This window comes from Loxodonta africana, chromosome X (genome assembly GCF_030014295.1).
Source record: "Loxodonta africana isolate mLoxAfr1 chromosome X, mLoxAfr1.hap2, whole genome shotgun sequence".
Classification (NCBI taxonomy): Eukaryota; Metazoa; Chordata; class Mammalia; order Proboscidea; family Elephantidae; genus Loxodonta; species Loxodonta africana.
The window spans coordinates 157402605-157425370 of record NC_087369.1 but is presented as its reverse complement, the minus strand read 5'-3'; the positions used below and the strand labels follow the sequence as shown (position 1 = coordinate 157425370).

Here is a 22766-nt window from a genome sequence, read left to right as displayed (position 1 = left end):
GGGGAAGGTCTTTGTCATCAATCTTCCCCTGGTAGGGGAGCTTTTCAGATCATAGACCCCAGGTCCAAAGGACGTGCTATGCTTCCGGTGCTTCTTTCTTGGTGGTGTGAGGTCCCCATGTCTCTCTGCTTACATCTCTCTTTTATATCTCAAGAGAGATTGGTTTAAAACACAGTCTCATCTTGTAGATTGAGTCGTGTCTCATTAACATAACTGCTGATAATTCCATCTCATCACATTCTGCAGACACGATTCATAACATACAAAAATCACATCAGATGACAAAATGGTGCACAATCACACAGTACCGGGAATCATTGCCTAGCCAAATTGATACACGTAGTTTTGGGGGACACAATTCAATCCATGACATGGTCTGAGTCATCTTTAGCCCCAAACACCAAAAAGAAAAATAAAACTTGTATTTCTCCTGTTCTTGTTGTATTCATGTGTTACTAAACCCTAGAAGGTGGGTTGTTGTCTGGTGGGCTCAGACTTGCCAATTATGTAGACACCTGTCTTTGAGAAAGAGAAAGTGACTTTATTACAATGCGCAGAGCAAGGAGCCGGGAGGAGGTTTCTCATATCTGGCTCCCTGAGCTACGGGGAAGCAGGGCTTATACATGATTTGCACAGAAGATGGTGGCCGTGCAGGCATACAGGGGAGGGAAAATTCTACAAGACTGCCAGGGAACAGGAGGTGAAGTGGTTCTTGTGGGACCTCCTGCTTCGGAATAGGGCCTGGGTGCTGATTTTCCTTCTGGTTCATTCCACCTGTTGTTTTGTCCTCTGTTGAAGTCAATTAGTGGTCACAGCTGGCCCTTCTGCCCATATGGGGTGGGCCAGATCTGGCTTGGACTACTTTAAGGACTAATGGAAATTTACTGGCATTCATAGAGTCAGGTTACCCATCTTCCTTTGTTAGTCTTCTGTTTCTCCCTCCTTCTGAGGTAAGACTCCTTAATTGGGTACAGAAGGAGATTGCTGAGAAGGACATGAGGGAAACAAACTAAGAATGACAACTGCAAGGGGTAAGATTGCAATGTAATGAAAGAGACCCTTCCATTTTAAATGTGTAATTAATTCTTTGAACAGAGCCAGCCATTCAGACAGAAGGAAGAAGCCTCAGGGGCTGTCATGGATTGAATTGTGTCCCCTAAAAATATCTGACAGCCTGGCTAGGTCATGATTCCCAGTAATATATGATTGTCTACCATTTTGTCACCTGATGTGATTTCCCTACATGTTGTGAATCCTATCACTATGATGTAATGAGATGGATTAGTGGCAGTTATACTGATGAGATCTTCTAGATAGTGTCTTAAGCCAATCTCTATTGAGATATATAAAACAGAAGTGAGTAGACATGGCGACCTCATACCACCAAGAACACAGTGCCAGGAGCAGATTATGTCCTTTGGACCTGAGGTTCCTCTGGGGAGGAGCTCCTAGACCAAGGAAAGATTGATGACAGGGACTTTCCTCCAGACTCCACAGAGAGAGAAAGCCTTCCCCTGGAGCTGACACCCTGAATTTGGACTTGTAGCCTACTAGACTGTGAGAGAATAAATTTCTCTTTGTTAAAGCCATCGACTTGTATTTGTTACAGCAGCACTAGATAACCAAGACAGGGGCCATCTTTTGAGCGAAGTAGGGGGTTGCCAACCCTGTTTGCAGGATACGCAGCAGGTCAGTGTCCATTCTATTTACAGCCGGAGCCAGGTGGACACTGACTGTAGGGAATATGCTTCACCTACTCCATAAACTGCTTCAAACACTTTTCAGACCCCTTTAGCTGAACCTACATTTAATGAAACCAGAGTGAATATGCTGAAGACAATCATCCCTCGTAGCCACCCGGGACAGCAGTTGACGAGGGAGCAATGGGTTTTTACAGTACTATAGATCTAAGAGGTTAAATGGCAGGGAAACCAAAACAAATGACTTTTTTCTGCCCTTTGGGGAAGTTTATAATTTTATTGTCCTACAGATCATCAACCAAGTTTGTACCTAGATTAATAATCACAGTTCTTCCTCCCCCCTCCAATGCTAATATTCAAGATTCTCAAAATGTAAATACTTTTTTTGAAGCACCTCTGTCATTTTGCTGGTTCGCCAAATAATGGGTTAAATAAAACTTTGACAGGTGTTCACTCACAGTCTAGGTAAGAATTTGGTGTGTGCTAACTTGGGAGTTGTGCTTTCAAGGTGCTTTTAGGAAAGAGAAAACCTTTTCCAAAAAGCCTTGCAGCTGACCTGTCCTCACAGGGCCTTGGCCAGATCACGTCATGGTCCACGTCCTAGGGCGAATGGAACATCCTGATGGGCTTAGGAGACTCATTCTCAGGGACAGAATGGTCACCAGTGGGGTCTCCATGCCCAGAACCACCACCAGGCTCTATCTTTTCTGTTTTATAAAGCGACAGTGAACATCGGCCAGGGACTGTAAGGGTGACATGGTTTCTGAACAAGACATGGACCGACCCCATTTACAGGAACAGGGAGGGAGAGACGCATATTTATTGAGACTCAATTCTTTTTCATTAGCGTCTAGCATTTATTGAAAATTAAGAAAAGAAAAAAAGACTTTTGTCCAGGTAGTGTTGAGGAGCTGGGCAGAGAACAGGGGTGACCTTTTTGAATGGGTGACCTTTTTGAAGGAAAGGCACACATCTGAGAGACAGCTGCAAATACAAAAGGGAACTGGATTCTGGGCAAAACTAACTGGTCCACGGGAGAAAAGAGGTAAAGGGTTTTGGCTTCCAGGCACACCTGGGCCCTGGGGGCCATCTGGCAGGAGCAGAACAGGTGTCTGAGAGTGGGGAGGGGATGCAGCCCGCTGAAGAGGAAAGGCTGGTCCCTTCAGGGGGGCGGTGAGCTGTCTGAGTCATTGTCCAGCGGCTGTGGCCAGCTCTGGTCCCTCCTAGGTGAGTCCTTAGGGCCAAGGGCAGCAGTGTGCCGGTGAGATGTGGGAGATGGTACGGCAGTGAAGGTTTCTGGGCGGATGAAAGCAGGCCTGGTCGTCTGACATGGGAGCGGGTGGCAGCGGTCGAGCTGTGGGTGGTCTGTCCAGTGTATAACGGAGCCCAGCTTGCAGCTGGAGCGCAGGACAGAGTCCAAAATTGCAGCGAAAGGCCTGGGCTGGCAGGAGAGGGCGGCGGCGCGCTCTGGAGACAGGCTCAGAGGCAGCAGCGGGGACCTGGAACGCTATTTCTGGAACAAAGGCAAGCACTACGCGGGAGAGGCAGGAGCTCCGGGAAGCGCGACTGCAGGGAGGGGCGTGGGGGATGACAGCGCACGTGACAGTGGCGGCCGGGACAGTGGAGGGGCGCACTGCCCCCGGGCCCAGGGTGTCCAGGACGGCCTAGAAATCTTCATCCTCCTCCCAGCCAAAGACGCGCTTCATCTCGGCCAGGAAGCCCCGGTAATCATGGAGGAGGGGGCTCTCCTTCTTGATGTAGGGGATCACCCACTGCAGGGCTGGCCCCGTGAGGCGGGTGATGAGGAACGTCACCTTCAGGGTGTCGTTGGAGAACACGGTCTCGTCCACGAACATGTACGAGCCCGTCTGCACGATGAACTCCGGCAGCCGGTCGGTGTCGCCGTCGAACGTCTCGGGAAAGGGAATCGGGTTCCTCCACCGACGCGCCTGGGGCCACCGGTGCCTCGACAGGAGGACCTTCATCAGCTGCACCTTACCGTCCATCGCGCTGCGCTTGCTCTCCTGTGTTCCGCGGAGCTGGGTGTAGGTCAACGCTGAGGGTTTCCCGGAAGTGTGTTTGCGTGGAGGCGGTCTCTGGCGGCGTGGCTGCGTGGGAACCTAGGTGGGCGTGCGCAGGAGAGTGGTCGTGGGGCGGGGCTAAGGTGGTGGTCTCGATAGACTTCGTGCAGGCCAGGCACTTGGCAGTAAGGCAGGCGCAATTGCGGTGGGGGTGGGGGAGGCGGGGCGTGTCTCCACTCCGCTGGTGGAGGTGGTGGGTCTGAATCAAAGGGACAAGACAAAAGCAGAAGGGTAGGGTCCAGGGAAGGCTCCCTCGGAACCAACCTGCATTTTGTGAAGGTGGAGCCATCTCGCCTTGGAGATTGGAAGGTCCAGATTCTAAATGCTGACGATTATTTTTCTTTTGCATCTGACTTTTTTCGCTCAGGTAATGTTTTCTAGTTTCATTTATTTTGTGTCCTTTGTTAGGACTTATTTTAATTTTGTTTGGTGCCTTGGAGTTGATTTTCAACTCGGTGACCCCATGTGACAGAGTAGAACAGCCCCATAGAGTTTTCTTGGTTGTAATCTTTAGGGATGCAGATTACCAGGGTTGCCAGGTCTTTCTTCCACAGTGCCATAATAAATGAAGCTGGGTTGGTTTGAACCACCAGCATTTGGTTAGCAGCCACGTCCTTAACCCTTAGCGCCACCAGGGTTCTAGTGCACGTCTATACTACATTTTTAATCGATTCAACTGTTGTTTCCATCTTTCGGCTATTGTAAAAAGTGCTGCAAACTTGGCGTACACTTTTCTGTTTTCATTCCTGCCTTTGCTTATTCTTGGTATGTACCTAGGATTGCTGGATCATATGGCTGTTCTGTGTTCAATTTTTTGTGGAAGTGTCGCACTTTTCTCCACAGTGGCTGTACCGATTTTATTTTCCCATCAGACATGGAGGATGGTTCCAGTTTCTCCACAATCTCACCAACACCTGTTGTTTTCCCTTTTTGATCATTGCCGTTCTAATGGGGTTAGGTGGTATCTCAATGTGTGTGTAGTTTTTTTTTTGTCTGATTGTGATTTTAATTTGGTTTTCCCTAATGGTTAATGGAAACCCTGTTTGCCTAGTGATTAAGAGCTACGGCTGCTAACCGAAAGGTCGGCAGTTCGAATCCACCAGGCACTCCTTGGAAACCCTATGGGGCAGTTTTACCCTGTCCTGTAGGTTCACTATGAGTCAGAATCAACTCCACGGCAATGGGTTTGTTTGTGTGTGTGTGTGTTTGTTTTTTTTTTAATGACTGATGACATTGATCATCTTTTCTTGTGTTTCTTGGCCATTTGGATATCCTCTTTGGTGAAATGTCTGTTCAAGTCTGCTGCCAGTTTTTTGATTGGGTTGTTTGTCTTTTTTGTTGTTAAGTTGTAAATGTTTTTTATACATATATTTTTTGGGTATATATATATATATATATAGGGTATTTTAGAATCTTACCGGATATATGGTTCCCAGAATTTTTCTTCCTATCCAGAGGTTTTCTCTTCACTTTAATGATAAAGTCTTGTGGTGAATGAAAGTATTTCATTTTTATGAGGTCTACTTATGTGTTTTGTCTTTTACTGCTCATGCTTTTGTTGTTATATCTGATAATGCATCCTTAAAAACTAGGTCCCATAGACTCACCCTTACATTTTCTTTCAAGAGCTATAATTATCTTTTGAGATATATAGTTGTTCAAATTTTAACTAGTCAAATGAATTTCTGAGGTTGTGATAGTTCTTCACTAGGCTGGGACAAAGTAAACATTCACAATTTTCTCTTAAGGTTTTATTTTAAGGTTTAACCCAGCGATTTTTTCATTCATCTGGAATACATTTTTTAGCTTGTATCAACAGGAAAATTTTCTTTGTTCTACTTCATTTGGAATCCCTGGGTTGTGTAAATGCACTCAGCTGTTAATAGAAAGTTCGGAGGTTTGAGTCCATCCAGAGATGCCTTAGAAGAAAGGTCTGGTGATCTACTTCCAAAAAATAAGCCATTGAAAACCCTGTGGAGCACAGTTGTACTGACATACATGGGCTTATCATGAGTTGGGATCGACTGAACTTGTACTTTATTATTTTGATAATTTAAAAAAGCTTCATAATATCAATTAGTAAAGGTGCACAGAAATGTAAATTATTTAATAATAATTTTTCATGTTTTTTGGTTATCTGATTGTAGCTCAGAATTGAAATCTACAATTGTGTATAATAATGTTTTTTTTTTCTGGGTTCCATTCACAGTCATCATATTGGGGTTTTTGTACCACTCAGTCTTTCTCCAAAGCAGGAAGCTGTATGTCCTGAGATTGAGACTGTACATGCAGACCTCTCAATTGACAAATGGGACAAGTTCATGATGGGCATCTGTCATTGAACTGTGTCTCCCCAAAATATGTGTCAACTTGGTTAGGCCATGATTCCCAGTATTGTGTGGTTGTTCTCCATTTTGTGATTGATATAATTTTCCTATGTGTTGTAGATCCCAATTTCTGCCTGTGGTTAATGAGCCAAGATTAGATTATGTTAAAGAGGGTTAGGGTGGGATATAACACCCTTACACAGGTCATATCCCTGATCCAATGTAAAGGAAGTTTCCCTGAGGTATGGCCTGCATCGCCTTTTATCTTACAAGAGATAAAAGGAAAGGGAAGTGAGCAGAGAGTTGGGGACCTCATACCACCAAGAGAGCAGAGCCAGGAGCAGAGCGCATTCTTTGGACCCAAGGCTCCTTCGAGGAGGAGCTCCTAGTCTAGGGTAAGATTGATGACAAGGAGATTGCTCCAGAGCTGACAGAGAAAGGCTTCCCCTGGAGCCGACCCCCTGAATTTGGACTTCTAGCCTCCAAGACTATGCGAGAATCAACTTCTGTTTGTTGAAGCCATCGACTTGTGGTATTTCTGTTATAGCAGCACTAGGTAATGAAGACAGCATCCACAAAGTTACAGATGATGGTAATCAGGAAATACAATGTTCAAGTTTTATTCAAACACACAACACTGAAAAAATTAAAGCAGTAGTTTCCTCATAGGATTTCTGGTGAATGTTTAAAAATATAATACTTGGGGTGCAGGAAAAAAGGCACTTTCATAGCATTCACGAGGGGGTGAGAAATGGTAAACGCCTTCTGGAGGAAGATTTGTAAATATTTTCTTCAAGAATGTAGATACCTTTGACCAAGTAATTTCATTCATAACATTAAACAAAAGCCTTAGGAGCAAAAATGAAGTAATAAAGCTACTCTCTATTTTCAAAGAAATATAGAATACAACAATCTTGAGAACTGTTTATTCTGTAGTGGATTTTAAAATTTGAAGACAGTTCTTAATACCCTGTTTTGACAAGGTGGCGAGGAAAGGGACATCCTCTAGGACTTGAAAGGGTATTTGAAATAGTCACAGGTTTCTGGAGGGCCTTTTGACTAGGAATGTCAAAGCCTTAAAAATGTCTAGTATCCTTTGACCCAGAAGATCCACTTGGAGAAGTTTCAACTCTAGATGGAAAACACTGTGGCCCCATATGCTGACTGTCCCAGGAACTCATTTCATGGGGAAAGAAGTAGGGTAAGGGGTCATTGTGCCTGAATTGGACAGGTCTTACCTTGGGCCCCATCACTCCCAGGCACTGTCCTGATAGAACGGATGGTATTGGAGGAAAGGAAGTAGGTGTGGGTTCTGAAAAGCAGCTGGGAGGCAAAGAGGGGAGAGTACTGAGGAGATCAAGGATATATGAAGAAGAGGAAGTAGGCCAAAGCATCAGAGTGAAGGCTGTGGGAAAGGTGAAGGAGTCAGAGGTCTGTTACTGGCAGCTGATGAATTGTCTAGTCAGGGCTTTTGACTGTTGATATAATGGTGACTTTTCTTTTTCTGACCAGTATATTGGGACATGCCTTTCAGAGTAAACAGGTAAATGAGCCTCACAGACAACTTTAGGTTTAAGTACGAAGGTCTGAGAGCCAGAGGTATGACAGCACAGGTACCTGGATGCTGTAATAATCCTGGCATTGCAGACATGCAAACATCAAGCCTTGCCCTGCTGGGGTCTTAGATTCTGCACCCCTGACATGGGTCCGGATAAACTGGGTGAGCAAGATTTCCAAAGGCAAAGATGACAGGAAGTGAGAGAATGTGCAAAGGTCTGAATAGCAGAGCTGGACATTAAAGAGTGGGCATAATATTCATAAAAAAAAAAGACGTGAAAAACACTTACGTAGAAACAGATAATAAGAGCAAAAGCTTAGTTATGTAGCTGGGCCTTGAGATATGGGCGGAATTCTACTTGTAAACATGGAGGGAGTGGACATTATTTCTGTCAATCATTTCACTGCGCCAATCACGCTCTGTGAAGGCGGGGGGGGGCCAAAGGCAGGCTATAAATAACGAACGTCCGTTCACGTGACCAGACTCATTTCAATATGGATTATACTTTGGAGCTATAGTGGACTGTTTCCCTCAGGAATGTGGAAATATGGCGGGTACTCTCTCGTGTAATCACAAAAATGTAAGTTTAATTTACTTCTTAATTGTCATTGATTGTTGGCTGTTCGTAGTGCGGTTTTTATAGAATCAGGTAAATGGTGTGTAACAATATACTTTAATGGATGTATCTGGAGAGTTTTGCTTTTATGAGAGTCTGGTTTTCTGGTCACTTAGCGGTGTTTGGACACAATGTTGTGATTAAACACAGCATAACATTTATTTTACGGAAGAATTGTGTGTTTGCTATCATTCTATTCTGTTAAATATGGGTCCTGGTCCTTTACATAGTTTTTGAAAAGTTTCTTGTTATCGGTAATTAACAAATAAGGAAAAGATTGTTTTATTCGTCTATGTGCCGCTTGGCTTACGACAGTTACTTGGTTTACGACAGTTAACTGGCCTCGTGCCACCAGCGAGCCTAATGTTTAATTTTATTTTGCCATTAAATTGTGTTGTAATACTATTTTCTTCCTTCATATATTGGTCCTGGTGTGTCGTATTTAATTTCTATTTTAAATGAAGAAATATTTGTGTTATTTTCAGTGTAAAAATGCACACATTGACCATTTGACCGAGCACGTATTGTTTTACGACAGTGAATGCCCGGAAGTGCCACGCATGGCCACCATTAGAATGCATTTGAGATTTTATTTCCCAAAACAATTGCGTGTTAAATATCACTTTACTCAGTTGAGCCTTTTTCATAAGTTTCCTTTGAAAGGTTTTCTGTAAACTTAAATTTACTGAAGAGAAAGTTAACATGTTTGATATAATTGGGTGTTTGACATACTGTTTACATTCTAGTCTTAGTCCTTAAAATTTTTCTAAAAAAATAAGTGTTTTAGGGTAGTCTCAAATGACAGAAGCAGAACGTAATCATCCGGCTTGGTCCTGGATTTTTCAGTTGTAGATGTTTAATTCTTAAGTGTCTGTCGTCGGTTGTGACTTAACGCGGTTTCGCATTTTATTTTACCATTAAATCGTGTTGTGATATCATTTTACTCCTTAAAATATGGGTCCTTGTGTGTCCTATTTCATAGTTATATTGAAAATGAAGACATTTTTGTGTTAATTTCAATGTAAAGATGCACACATTGACCATCTGATTGATGGAGTGTTCATTGTTTGACAGTTGAGTTCCCGGAAGTCGCTGTCACCTGCCGCCGTTACACGTCGTGTTACACGTCACGTGGGAATTTATTTCCCAAAGCAATTCCGTGTTGAATTCCATGTTACTAAATGAAATTCTGTCCGTAGCCTTTTCAGTAAGTGTCCTTTGAAGGTTTTTGTGTACATTTCAATTTACAGAGGAGAAAGTTAACATACTTGAGTACCTTTTATAATTGGGTTTTTGACATATCGTTATGTTTAAATTCTGGTCTTGGGCCATCTTCAAAAATTTTCTTAAAATTAAAGGTTTGGAGTTGTCTCGATTTACAAAAGCAGAATTTATCATCTGGCTGAGTGCTGGATATGTTGTGACGGTGAGTGATCTCAAGAGTCTGTCTTATGCCACCGTTAAATATATTTTGGCAATTTATTTTAGTGAATGATTGTGTATTTGGTATCAGTTGATCCCGGTGTGGGTCGTGGTCCTTTTTCATGAGTTTTGTGGAAAAAAGTTTGTTGCGATTGTCATTTAACAAATAAAAGATTGTTCTATTGTCTTTTTATCTCTAGGTTGATGCACTAACTGACCTCAAGCTGCCAGTGAGCCTAAGTGTTTTTTTTAATTTTTTTATTCTGTTTATTATTATTTTATTTGTTGAAATTTGGTCTTTGTGTGCCCTATTTCATAATTTAATTTAAAATCGAAGAAAGTTTTCTGGTATTTTCAATGTAAAGATGCAAAAATGGATCATCTTACTAGACAAGTGCTCCTTGTGTTAGGACAATGAATGCCCTGAAGTGCTGGTCATTGACCACCGTGGAAAGTCCTTTAGAATTTGATTTGCTTAAAAAATTGTGTGTTGAATTCTGTCCCTAGCCGCCTTTATATGTTTTCTTTGAAAAGTATGGGGCATGTTCAATTTAAAAGAAGGAAATCAACTGTAAGCTTGAGTGCTTTTTGTTTCCAGGGATTTGGTGGTCTTTGGGGTCATATTTCCTGGCTTGGGATGATCTTTGACAATGTAATAACACTTTTAATATGATAGTATTTCAATAAATTTTGGCATCAATCCTTCTTATAAGCATAGAAAAATGGTTTGTGGTAGCTTCTATTCACAAACAAGGAGGACTGGAGTGTTCCAGAGCCTGGCTGGTCAGGACAGAGAATGGCAAGAAAATGCTCCCCCTCGGCAATCTCAGCGTGTGCTGGCCCTGCCTCTGACTGTGCCTTCATGCCTCAAATGCACAGATATTGGTGTGTGAAATGAGCAGTACTCAACAACATGCATCTTTTGTGTGACACTTAATGTGCATTGAAGGGGAGAATTAAAGGAATACTCTTGTTATCTCTATCAAACACCTGATTATCATAATAACTAAATCCCGATAGGTTCTTTCAAGCATAATACAAGTACTTCTCGTTTATACTGGTGCTAGTTGAGTTTCCTTATTAGCGTTTTGTCTGGTTCATTATCGTTTGAATTAAGTATGTTGCCTCATGTCTAAATGATTCAGTGACTGACTCCATTGCTGGTGGAACTCTGATATTCTCCAAATATTACAGATTGGATTACATTTTGACATAAAAAAGCTGGATTGATGGCAGTACCTGAATTGTAAAACGTCAGTACCCTTTGTAAAACCTGCCACCCAGATTTCAGAAATCAGGACATTAACTAGCCTCACAAATTCTGACTTTTCAGTTAGCCGTGCACCTTGAATGAGGTCTAAGTGTGGAATGAAGGCACTTTTATTACATGGCCATTGCCCATAGATTCTTAGGGACATACTCGCCATTTAAGAGCAAATTCCTCAAATCTATATTGGATTACCAACTGTCAGGTTTTTCCATTGTTTGCTTCTCAAAGCCCTGTATTCACTGTCAGATGGTAGCAAAGTTGTATACTGTATGGGATTCTTCATGAAATGGTTCTGAATATTGGCTCATTTCTGAATTAAGCAATTTTCCAACTTACTATGTTATACATTACTGTCAAAATTGCTGTTGTATAATGTGCTTTTGGTGATCTATTAATGTCAGTATTTGATAACATACTAAGTAGAACACAAAACCCGTTGAAAGATTTGTTCCCCATAATCTGACATAGTGTATTAGTGTCAGTACTCAGTAACAAAGAAAGGGGGACACAAAAGCCAGTCCAAAGGTTTGTTATCCATGGTTTTGCATGAGATGTTAACCTTGTTTCTGAAGAGAAATGGGAACTTCATTGAAACTCCCCCATCTAGAAAATAAGGTACATTACCTACCCAGAGGAATGTTTAATAATTCACCTAGGAGGTTTGATTAGAGCAGAATGAAGTGTGGTTCATTTTGAAGGGACAATCAGGCCTCTGAAGTGACAGTCTTACCTTGTAGTTTGATGCCTATAGTTCCTGTCTCACATTATCTTTTACTTTTTGGTAAAAGTAAATGGTTGGTGGGTCCAGGGGACCCAGTCACACAGGCTGCATGACTGGATCCCCTGGCTCCACCAACCATTTTCAGAAGTTCCTTTGGATAAGGGGAAGAGAACATTTTCCCCACCCACTCACCTTATAGGAGCTTCCAAGTTACATAATGTTCTTGCAGTGGTTCTGTGCCTCTAATGGGAAGAGAGTGGAACCAGAATGGATTCTTAAGATTAGGCAGAGGAGGAAGTACACACTCGTGTAAGGTGAGGTGAGGGGTGTTGAGTGGATGGTAGCACCTGCCCTATCACCTATGCTATCATTTGAGATTCCTTCCCTGAGTCTCTAGAGATAGCAACTACCAAAAGTGTCAGGGGGTCTACCTGGGGAGTAGATACTAGCTCCATGGTAGAGACCCTGTTTCTATGACTTATTCCTTTAATGAGGCAGTGACATCTTTGTCCAGTCCTTATTTGTATTGCTCTGTACACTGTAGGCACTGCGCTGTTACGGAGATATTGACTTTATTAGGAAGTTGGATTTCAAAGAAGCTTGAACTTGACATTTTAACGTGCATGTTTTTTTCTGCCATTTTATCCTTTTTGGAAAGCCCTTGCAGCGGTAGCAGGGTGGAAGGATGGGATTGGAAAACAAATACCAGGAGTCCAGGGCTGGTGGCCATGCTGCTCAGGTGTCTTGATTCAGGGACGAGAACATGGATCTGAAGGCAATGTTAATGCCAGGTCTGTCTATGAAAAGGGGAAAGGTGGGACTTACAGTCCAAGTGGGTGGCATGGAAGGGTAGTCTCCCAGAATTCTCCTGCCATAGTGGGACTGCATTTGGTAGTGATCCTGGTGGTGTAGACCAACCATTAAAGTAATATGTAGGACAATACTCCTGCAGACCTGTATTGTTCCATACATTGTTGATGGTTTGCAGGCCTTACTAGGGCCACACAATGTTTCATTCACAATAAGTCCCCTCTTTGTGAGTTTACAGGACACTTGGCTCCTTTTCACTATTATATTTGAGGCTCAGCCTCTGTATTTGCCATATGAAAGTATTACTTTGCTCTGTGGAATGTTGTGAGAATCCAGTGGGATAATATTTGTAAAGCACCCACCATCCCGTAGGTCCTCAATTAAACAGTGCCGTATTTCCTGAATCCACATATTGAAACAGAATATTATACTGCTTTGTTTATTTTTATTTTTTATTTATTTTTTTGTTTATTTAGCGCTTCTTCTCTTCTTCATCTCCAGGTCCTTAGACTTTTGAAATAATTTTGTTTATGTGTTTGTTTCCTTTCCCAGGGCCAGCAAGTTTCCTCAGAAGTTAGTGGTCCATGTCCTTGGAAATCACACCTCGGTAATCTTGCTGTGAAGCAAGAGGTAGCCCAGGAACTGGGGTTTTCCTGCCCTGAAACACAGTGTGTTCTGGCCAACTTGGATGCCTCACACAACGCTGAATTGGTTCAGTACCTATCAGAAGTTTCTAGAATTTGTCAAGCACTTCAGGCTGACGGTGTCTGTTAATTGGCAGTGTCTGAAAAGGTCTTTGCTCTTTCCTTGCCTGTATAAAGTCATTTATTGCTGGGGGGTGATTCATTTGTTGAAGACAAGGCGAAGACTTGGACAGTTCCAGGGAGAGGGGGTGCTTAAATATAAATATGAAGTATTCTAAGATGTTTTTTAAGAGACTTCCAAACTTTAGTCTTGGTAGATACCTCCATTTCCCCAGTTTTGTATTCATGTGGATTTTATTCACAAGGTGGCATCACAGAACCTGAAGTTCACTCATCTAAGGTCAAAAAATCCTCACTTCTTTTTGATTACAAGACAAAATGTCTAGCTTCTCTTTATACAGCATAGCGACATGTGAAAGCCTTTTGATTTATCCCTGTAATTGGCTTAATTATTTTTAAGGCCAGGAAAATGGGGGCATTGTTATTTCACACCCAGTGAAAAACTGAGGCCTGAGATACAACTTGTACCCAAATCCACTTAGTGGGGCTCTGCCAGCGAAGTACCTTCACCAGGTGACCTGATGGTGACTGAGGGGTGGCCTATGTGCTAGTCCAAAAATGCTGCAGAGTTTCCTTATACCTGTGATGCCTCCTGATCCCTTTGTACACACCTGTTGTTCCCTGATCCCATCCCGGTCATTTTGGGTCTAGAAGAGGTCTAGATTTCCCTTTTCATGGGGAAGTTGTGGGGAAGACCTTAGTGAATGGTTTCATGCATAATGCTGCTTGGTATTAACACATAAAAAGAAGTTGCAGAGTTTTTCTTCCACATGCCTTCAGTTGATTCTGACTCATGACAGCCCCGTGTGTGGAAGGGTGCCTCTCTAATGGGTGATAATCTCAAGAATTGGGACATCCAAGTAAAGAGAAGGTGACCCTCCTCAGACCTTAATGTGGGCCTGTTTCTTGCATCTTGTGAAGAGTTCATTCCTAGGCCAGCCTTGTCATGTAAAGACCTCTAGTGCGTCCTCAATGGATGTGTGCTTGCATGACAATGGTAGTGTACTGCAATTTCTTACCGTGGTATTTCCGTGGGAGACTTGTGTTTGCAGTAAATGTGTATTCATGTCTCCTTGGAAGAGGCATCAACCTCAATGGATGTGAGCTCGCATGACAATGGTAATGTACTGTAATTTCTTGCGGTGGTATTTCCATGGGAGACTTGTGTTTGCAGTAAATGCGTATTCATGTCTCCTTGGAAGAGGCATCAACCTCAGTGGATGTGAGCTCGCATGACAATGGTAATGTACTGCAACTTCTTGCCGTGGTATTTCCATGGGAGACTTGTGTTTGCAGTAAATGTGTATTCATGTCTCTTTGGAAGAGGCATCAACCTCAGTGGATGTGAGCTCGCATGACAATGGTAATGTACTGCAACTTCTTGCCGTGGTATTTCCATGGGAGACTTGTGTTTGCAGTAAATGTGTATTCATGTCTCCTTGGAAGAGGCATCAACCTCAATGGATGTGAGCTCGCATGACAATGTTAATCTACTGCAATTTCTTGCCGTGGTATTTCCGTGGGAGACTTGTGTTTGCAGTAAATGTGTATTCATGTCTCCTTGGAAGAGGCATCAACCTCAATGGATGTGAGCTCGCATGGCAATGGTAATGTACTGCAATTTCTTGCCGTGGTATTTCCATGGGAGACTTGTGTTTGCAGTAAATGTGTATTCATGTCTCCTTGGAAGAGGCATCTGTTGTCTCACATAACTCTCTCCAACCACTGTGACATTTGAAAGGTGAGTTAATGATGGGCAGAAAAGAATAGTACCTTGCATGGGGGCACAAAGCCAATGGATAGGAGGGGTGCCCCTCAAAACCAAGTGTAGCTGACCTCAAGTCCCATGGTATTGAGCACTAAGTTGTGAGGTGCTCTTTTAATGCAGCCTTTTAGTGCTCGCCAAATTAGTTGTTGCCCCTTCATGCACTCTTCTGCTGACCATACTTTGCCAGGTGGTGGGAACAAAAAGGTTACCTGGGTCCTGTCAGTGATCAGTGACTGAGGTTGGTGACTTTTGAGTCCTCACGGGCTTCTAGGGATGAGACTGGAGATCCAGGACTGTCCTGGGTCAGGGCTCTGGGCCGGCTGCTCACTTCCTCCTTTTCGTCATTGTCAAAGAGGACACAGAGCCTCAGGCCTTCGCTGCCACCTTCAGTCTGGTTCCCTGTCTCATTTGATTGCATTTTCTGTAAGGAAAAGAATTACAGAGGTTAGAGCCTCACTCAGAAAGGGGGAGGGGCTTTGTGATCAGGAAAGATGGACTGACAAATGCTCTCTCACTTTCAGGGGCAACAGATTGGGGGGAGGGATATGAACTGTGTCTTCTTTAAAACTGCTCTGTTTGAAGTAGGATAAAGCAGACAGTTGGGAGGACAAGGACCTTCTTGTGAAAGGTGTGACGGGCATCCTGTATTCAAGGGAGTATCTCTTGTCCCCTTCCTAATCTCTGCCATGTGCCTCAGTGGAGTAGACACTCATCCTATCATATTTATAGCGAATAGTGTTCATCTGGAGAGAATTATGAATGTGAACTGCTGTTGCTGGTACATTGTTCCAGAAACCTTCTCCAGCTTTTCCTTATTCCACAGTCCCTCAGCCCAAATACCTTGTTTAAGGTCACAAGGAAAGCAGGCTGTGACATTGTCAGCTTGGCAGCATCTAGGACACGGGAATTTGTGTCCTGGGAATAAATTGGTGATGACCTATTGTCATCATTGTGTACTCTTACAGTCATCTGCTGAACAGAATGATTTCCACATTGCAGAACAATGGGATATTAGGAATCATTAGGAATCCTGATTCTTTGCTTGGGAACACACTGTGAGTTGTCTCCAATCATTTCTCTAATAGCTTCATGCACTCTTCTGCTGACCATACTCTGCCAGGTGGCTACCTGGGTCCTGTCAGTGATCAGTGACTGAGGTTGGTGACTTTTGAGTCCTCACAGGCTTCTAGGGATAAGACTGGAGATCCAGGACTGTCCAGGGTCAGGGCTCTGGGCTGGCTGCTCACTTCCTCCTTTTTGTCATTGTCAAAGAAGACACAGAGCCTCAGGCCTTCGCTGCCACCTTCAGTCTGGTTCCCCGTCTCATTGGATTGCATTTTCTGTAAGGAAAAGAATTACAGAGGTTAGAGCCTCACTCAGAAAGGGGGAGGGGCTTTGTGATCAGGAAAGATGGACTGACAAATGCTCTCTCACTTTCAGGGGCAACAGATGGGGGGAGGGAGGGTGAAAGGTGTGACGGGCACCCTGTATTCAAGGGAGTATCTCTTGTCCCCTTCCTAATCTTTGCCATGTGTCTCAGTGGAGTAGGCACTCACCCTGTCATACTTACAGTAAACCGTGGTCTTCAGAGGAGAATTAAGAAAATGTACTGTTTCTATAATTATGTTGTTCCAACATTCTCCTCCAGACAGAGCCTTGCCTCTGGTCTTCTTTGGGCCAGCCGCATTGTTGAAGGTCACACAGGAGACTTCCAGCCAATTGACTGCTAATTTGTTGTGTGAATTATCACTGTCTGAGACACTACAGCCAGTGCCTCGTCCTTTGGGAAACAGGACATGATGGCATCAGTGGTAGCTGGGGCCCGTCTACTCTTCTGCTGACCACACTCTGCAAACTGGGGGAATTAGAAGTTCCCTGGGGCCCGTCTATAGGGAGCACTCTTCTGCTGACCGTACTCTGCATGTTGGGGGAACTAGAAGTTACCTGAGCCTGTCTATAAGCAGTAATTGAGGCAGATGAATTTTGAATCCTCAGGAGATAAGCCTGGAGGTTTCGGACTTTCCTAGGTCAGGACTCCAGACTGGATGCTTAACCTCTCCGAGGACATAGAGCCTCGGGCTTTAGCTGCCACCATCAGGTCTGGGTCACTCTCATTCGAATGTCTCTTCTTTTAAAGAGAATTATACAGGCTGGAGCTTTAGAAAGGGACTGATGCCCAGTGGGATTCACTGATTTTCTCCGTCTAACTCATCACTAAGACACAGCTGCCTTTCAGAATACTGGAAAGGCCTGTTGTAGTATCAGCTAGGAGACTGCGCTTAGGGTACTGCACTACAGGATGTGGAATATGGTTCAAGCTGTGACCAGGCTTCCATGCCTCTCCTCCCTAGCCCAGAATAGATGGCTCTGGGAACCGGGGGTTAAGAGGTGAGCAGAGATATTCCCATGATTATAGTGTGCCCCATGCCCACACCCCAAAAGTTTTCCTTGTGTGTCTAGAAGGATCTTAGAACTCAAACAGAAGAGTGTTTTATCAGAAGTGGGCAATGCCACTGATGGCACCCATAAATTGTTTTGCCTTAATTCTTCGATTTGTATGTAATATTTTACCATGGTGGTGTTTAAGGTTAACCTTTAGTCTGTAGGTTTTGGAATCTCAAAGCATCACAGCAGTTCTGTATAAGCCATGACCTTCACCTGGAGGACTTCGACTCAAGGAGTGGCCCTATAATATCAAGTTCATGAGGAATTTGACCGGATTTGCCTTTGGGAGCTTGTGACTTTGGGTTTGGTTGTAAATTTTACTTTGGATTGTTTTGATTGCTTACAATATGCACAGTTTTGCATACACAGGGAATCTTGGGATTTTACATGTGGGGAGATGTTAAAATGTGTATGTATTGTATTCGTTTGCTGCAGTGTGGAAGGCAGTAGTCACAGGCTGACTGGTCTGTGCGGCAGGCACCTTTTGTCTGCGACCTGCCCTCTGCACTCAGACCCTTCTGTTTGCTGTGCCACTATGTCCCCTGGCCTAGCTTCTTGGTTAGATGCTTGTCACCTCAACCTAGTTAAACCAATCTCAGTGTACATCCCATTAGTTTTGGAGTTTGGAACTAGACTCCAAGATTGAGTAATTCTCTGCCAAGTCTCACTGATACAATTTTTTTTTACAGAGAACCTTACTTAAAAGACTACCTGTTGAGTTAATTCATGCTACCCCTTATTATACTTTATGTAATATGTTACTTTGGTTTCTTGGATATTGTAAAAAGTTGTGTTCTTTCAATAAAATGTGTTTGTTGAAGAAGCTCTCCCAGTCGTGGGTGTTTATTATTTGCAATGAATACCAGCATGATCAAGATGCTTGTGGTTGTGCCATTTGCATCATCGAGTATACCAGGGGTGAGCTCTGGGCAATATAGTTCGGGGTAATGAGGACAGGAGGTTGGTGGGGCAGAGGGTGGTTAAGAAAAAGAATGTTACTAGGGGATCTAATAGCTCCCTATGAGAAGTGATACTTTGGCCACTACTTGAAGGCCTCAAATACCTACTGGAGGTTGGTGGGGGCTGTGGGGAATCTCCTAACACTGCTTAAGGTAAGGTAGAAGTAGGGTCAACAGCATGGTTCAATGAACTACAATTACATTTCCTCTGTACAACTGAGCATGATTTAAACATTTTATCAATTAGCATTTTCAATTGGCAAGTCGGTACAGTAATGGCAGTCCCAAAGAATTTCTAGATCAGTTCACAGCTGCCTAAGGAAACTTTTGCAGTGTGGCCATTAGAGTTTCTCACCCAGGGGATTGGAAAGCGAGCCTGTTGCAGCCTGTCCTGTCTGTAGCCATGCCAGGCAGGGGACTTGGGTGGGCTTCCACCCTAGGATTTCATAGAGATCTTGGGCTGCAGGTGTCAGCACCTCAATTCTTGCCCTTTAGTCTACAGGGCCCAAACTGGGACATCTCCCCTCCTTTCTGAAGGGCTTGTCAGCATGGAGAGCTCAAAGAACCTCTGCTCCTCTTCTCCATGGCAGCTGGAACTCTATTTATATCCCCTTGATAACCCTCTCCTGTGTTAAACCATGTGAGTGGCCCACTAGGCTGGCAGTTTCTCCCAGCCAACTATGCCCTCATACCCCAACCAGCAGTGTCCTCCATTGTGTGTCTCTCTGCTCAGAGACACTCTGAAATGCTGTTCTGCGAAGCTGAGAGTTTGTAAAAGACCATGGAGCCTTTGACATTTGCGGTATGACTACTGACCTGACTCCTTCAGCACCAGACCTGACAGGAATTGGTGGCCACAGAGTACTTTCTCAAGCTTAGGACTCTGTCACAGTTCAGATGAGGCCTGCCATGCCCATCACCACTGTCCCCCAAGCTGATGGGGAAAGTCAGTAACTTGTATGGGGTCTTCCCTGGGCCTTGGTCTCTGAGGGAGTGTGTGAGTTAAGCCATCCAGGGCCTCCCAAATCCACAGGCACACTGAGTCACAGATCACTGCTCCTAAGAGGTCTCTGAACTGTCACCCTTCACAGAATGGAGAGAACGTAGAGCTGGTTCACCCTGATGCCCTAACTCCCCCAGAGAAACTTTAAGGGGCCATGAGTGATGCCTGGCCTGGATGGAGGGGGCTGAGGCCTGGAGAAAATGACATTACAGGAGGGGAAGGTGTGATAAACTCTCTAGAGGGAATTAGAAACTACAGAGCAAAAACAGGAGAGCATGGTGAGATTGGGGGAACTTTTCACATCTGTTTTCAACTCATGATCAGCATATAAACAAACAAACAGCAAATCACTAACTCATCAAGCTCCCCGTTTTAATGACCACAAAGCCCATTTACTACCTCTCATGGGCTCTGTGTTAAGCAATTACTCTGTATTGTCTCCCTTCATGCGGATGGTAACCTGGGGAGGCAGGTTACATGTATGTCTCAGAAGCCAAATAATTTGCCCAAGGACACACAGCTAGTAAGTTGCAGAGGCAAGACTGGAACCCAGGTGTGTGTGAGTCTGTAGCCTGTGTGCACTTAACCACCACAGCACTGAAGAATAGCATGAAGTTTATTTGGGGACTGGGTCAGATGAACAGATATTCATTAAAGAGATTTTGTAAATAGAGATTATTAGGAAAAATTAACTTTATTCTTGCCATCTAAACTAAAACTCTTGTTATTTTATTTTCATCTAGTCCCTCCTTACAGACACACACACACACACACACACACGACATGCATGTGTGCATTTGAAATACCTGTTACACACTTAGAGTTTTTTTTTTTTTAGTGTCACCATGAAAGAGGTTCAGAGGTAGGATAAGCTCTGGGCACAGGGCTCTGACTCCACTTCTTTGCGATTCTGTTGGATCTGTCATCATCCATGCGTTGGCTTCATTATCAGGCTCTTGGCAAGATGGCTGCAGCAGCTTCAGGTGTCACATCCACACCTAACAATTTCTACAGGATGATCCTTACGTGCATCTACTGCATGGCAGAGAGGATACCTTCTCAGAAGCACTCTAGCACATTTTTCACATTTCACTGGCCTGACTGAATCGTGTTCCCATTGTTTTATTTTTCATTCACTGGCAAGGGAAATGGTAGAATCATGATAAGCTTGAGACTATCATGCAGGGAAGGAAACCCTGGTGGTGTAGTGGTTAAGAGCTATGGCTGCTAATCAAAAGGTCGGCAGTTTGAATCCACCAGGTGCTCCTTGGAAACTCTATGGGGCAGTTCTACTCTGACAGCAACAGGTTTGGTTTTGGTTTTTTTTATGTGAGGCAGGAGCCCTGGTGGTGTAATGGTTAAAGCACTTGGCTGCTAACTGAAAGGCCAGCAGTTTGAATCCCCCAGCTGCTCTGTGGGAGAAAGATGTGGCAGTCTGCTTCTATAAGGATTACAGCCTTGGAAACCCCTATGGGAGGCATACAGGCTCACTGTCAGTTGGAAGTGACTCCACGGCAATGGTTTTTTTTCTTTTAATTGTGGGGGGCAATGGGTGTTGAAGTCAACTGCTTATAACCACTCCTGCCTACTCTTGTAAGAGAAGATAAATGCTTACTTTGCAAAAATGGGGTCATTCCAAATCCACCGGAAAGGATTAAACGATCACTTTCATGGTGTGAATCACTAACATGGAAATAATTGCTGCCTATTCTATTCCATTTTCTGGTCCCTAAAAAAAAAAAAAAAAAACCCAAGTCGTTTGCCATCGAGTCAAGTCGATTCTGACTCATAGCGACCCTACAGGACAGAGTAGAACTGCCCCGTAGAGTTTCCAAGGAGCGCCTGGCGGATTTGAACTGCCAACCCTCGGGTTAGCAGCCGTAACACTTAACCACTACGCCACCAGGGTTTCCCTAAATAGGATCCCACCCCAGTGCTGTCAAGTCGATTCCGACCCATAGCGACCCTATAGGACAGAGTAGAACTGCCCCTTAGGGTTTCCAAGGAGCGCCTGGTGGATTCGAATTGCCAACGTTTAGGTTAGCAGCCTGAGCTCTTAACCACTGCGCCACAAGGGTTCCTTTTTGTCCCTAGGTGGCACAAATGGTTAAGTGCTTGGCTGCTAACCAAAAGATTGGTGGTTCATGTTTACCCAGAGGCATCTCAGAAGAAAGGCCTGGTGATCTACTTCTAACGAATCGGCCATTGAAAACTCTGTGGAGCACAGTTCTGCTCGGACACACACGGGTCGCCCTGAGTCCAAATCAAATCAACAGCAACTGGTGGGCCCAGTCTGTGTGTCTTGTGGAAGAGGGGGTCACCTAATGGGCAGTATACTATCCACCATCCGAACATGTTGTCATTCCTCTAGATTGACTTAAGGGCTATTATCCAGGCGAGGAAAGTGAGATCCAGTGTCAGTCAAGGAACAGAGGAGTTTCATATGGGAGTGACAGGCATTCCTGAACTTAATTCATTGTGCTCGGCTTAGGCAGCCAGCTCTGATTCTTTTTTTTTTTTTTTGGGGAGGGGTGTCCAAAGCAAACCTGGACCAAATGCTGTCGTTGTTAGTTGCCATCAAGTCAATTCTGACTCATGGCGACCCCATGCGTGCAGAGTAGGACTGCTCCATTGGGGTTTTCAAGACTGTAACCTTTTAGGAGCAGATCGCCATGCCTGTCTTCTGAGTCACCTCTGGATGGGTTCAAACTGCCAACCTTTTGGCTAGTTGTCAAGTGCTTAACTCTGCCACCCAGGGACTCTAGCCTCTGATAAATGACATCAAGGAGTTAGACGCCCACTGGCATAATGTAGGGGAAGAAATTCAAAACTTCTGGACATGAGAATGTTGTATTGGATCTATTGCAGCATCCCACCCATTGACCCTCTAACTTTGCCCTCCAAAGAAACCAAGAAGTCTGTCCTGTAACCTTTGCCTTGAGGAATCAATGGGTAAAAGGAAACATAAGAAGCTTTCAAAAGCACTTCTGCTGGCTGTTTTTCTCTAGACTGAAGATGCCAGGGAGAAGCAGGTGCCATTACAACGGGCTCCCTAATTTGCAGTGTGTTGTGGTGACATGGAATAGCTGTGCACAGGTGGTGGCAGCTAACCTCAGCAGCAAAGTGTAGTATGGTTGCCAGAGCAGACATCTGAGTAACATTTGGGTTGCAGAGATCTCCAGCTATTGATAATTAATCTTGGTGTTTCCAGGAATGAAATACATAAGACAGTTTGCCCAAGGCTTAGTTGATCTGAATAACCAAAAAGATTCTTAGGTCTAGCCAGCAGAGGTGCCTGGCATTTGATTCATCACGCTAGCCT

At 44.0% G+C, this 22766-nt stretch overlaps 1 long non-coding RNA gene across 4 annotated transcripts; it reads left to right on the top strand.

Annotated features, from left to right (window-relative positions):
- The first annotated feature begins 7101 nt into the window (after positions 1-7101).
- LOC111748073 (uncharacterized) lies at positions 7102-21908 on the top strand. Of its 4 annotated transcripts, none has more exons than XR_010319653.1 (4): positions 7102-8246; positions 9357-10589; positions 12354-12486; positions 13058-21908. It is a non-coding gene; the product is annotated as an uncharacterized LOC111748073 (long non-coding RNA). The 4 variants fall into 4 exon arrangements; XR_002784001.2 differs by having other exon boundaries at positions 7366-9489; positions 9905-9934; positions 13058-21178; XR_002783999.2 differs by having other exon boundaries at positions 7366-10589; positions 13058-21178.
- The last annotated feature ends 858 nt before the right edge of the window (positions 21909-22766 follow it).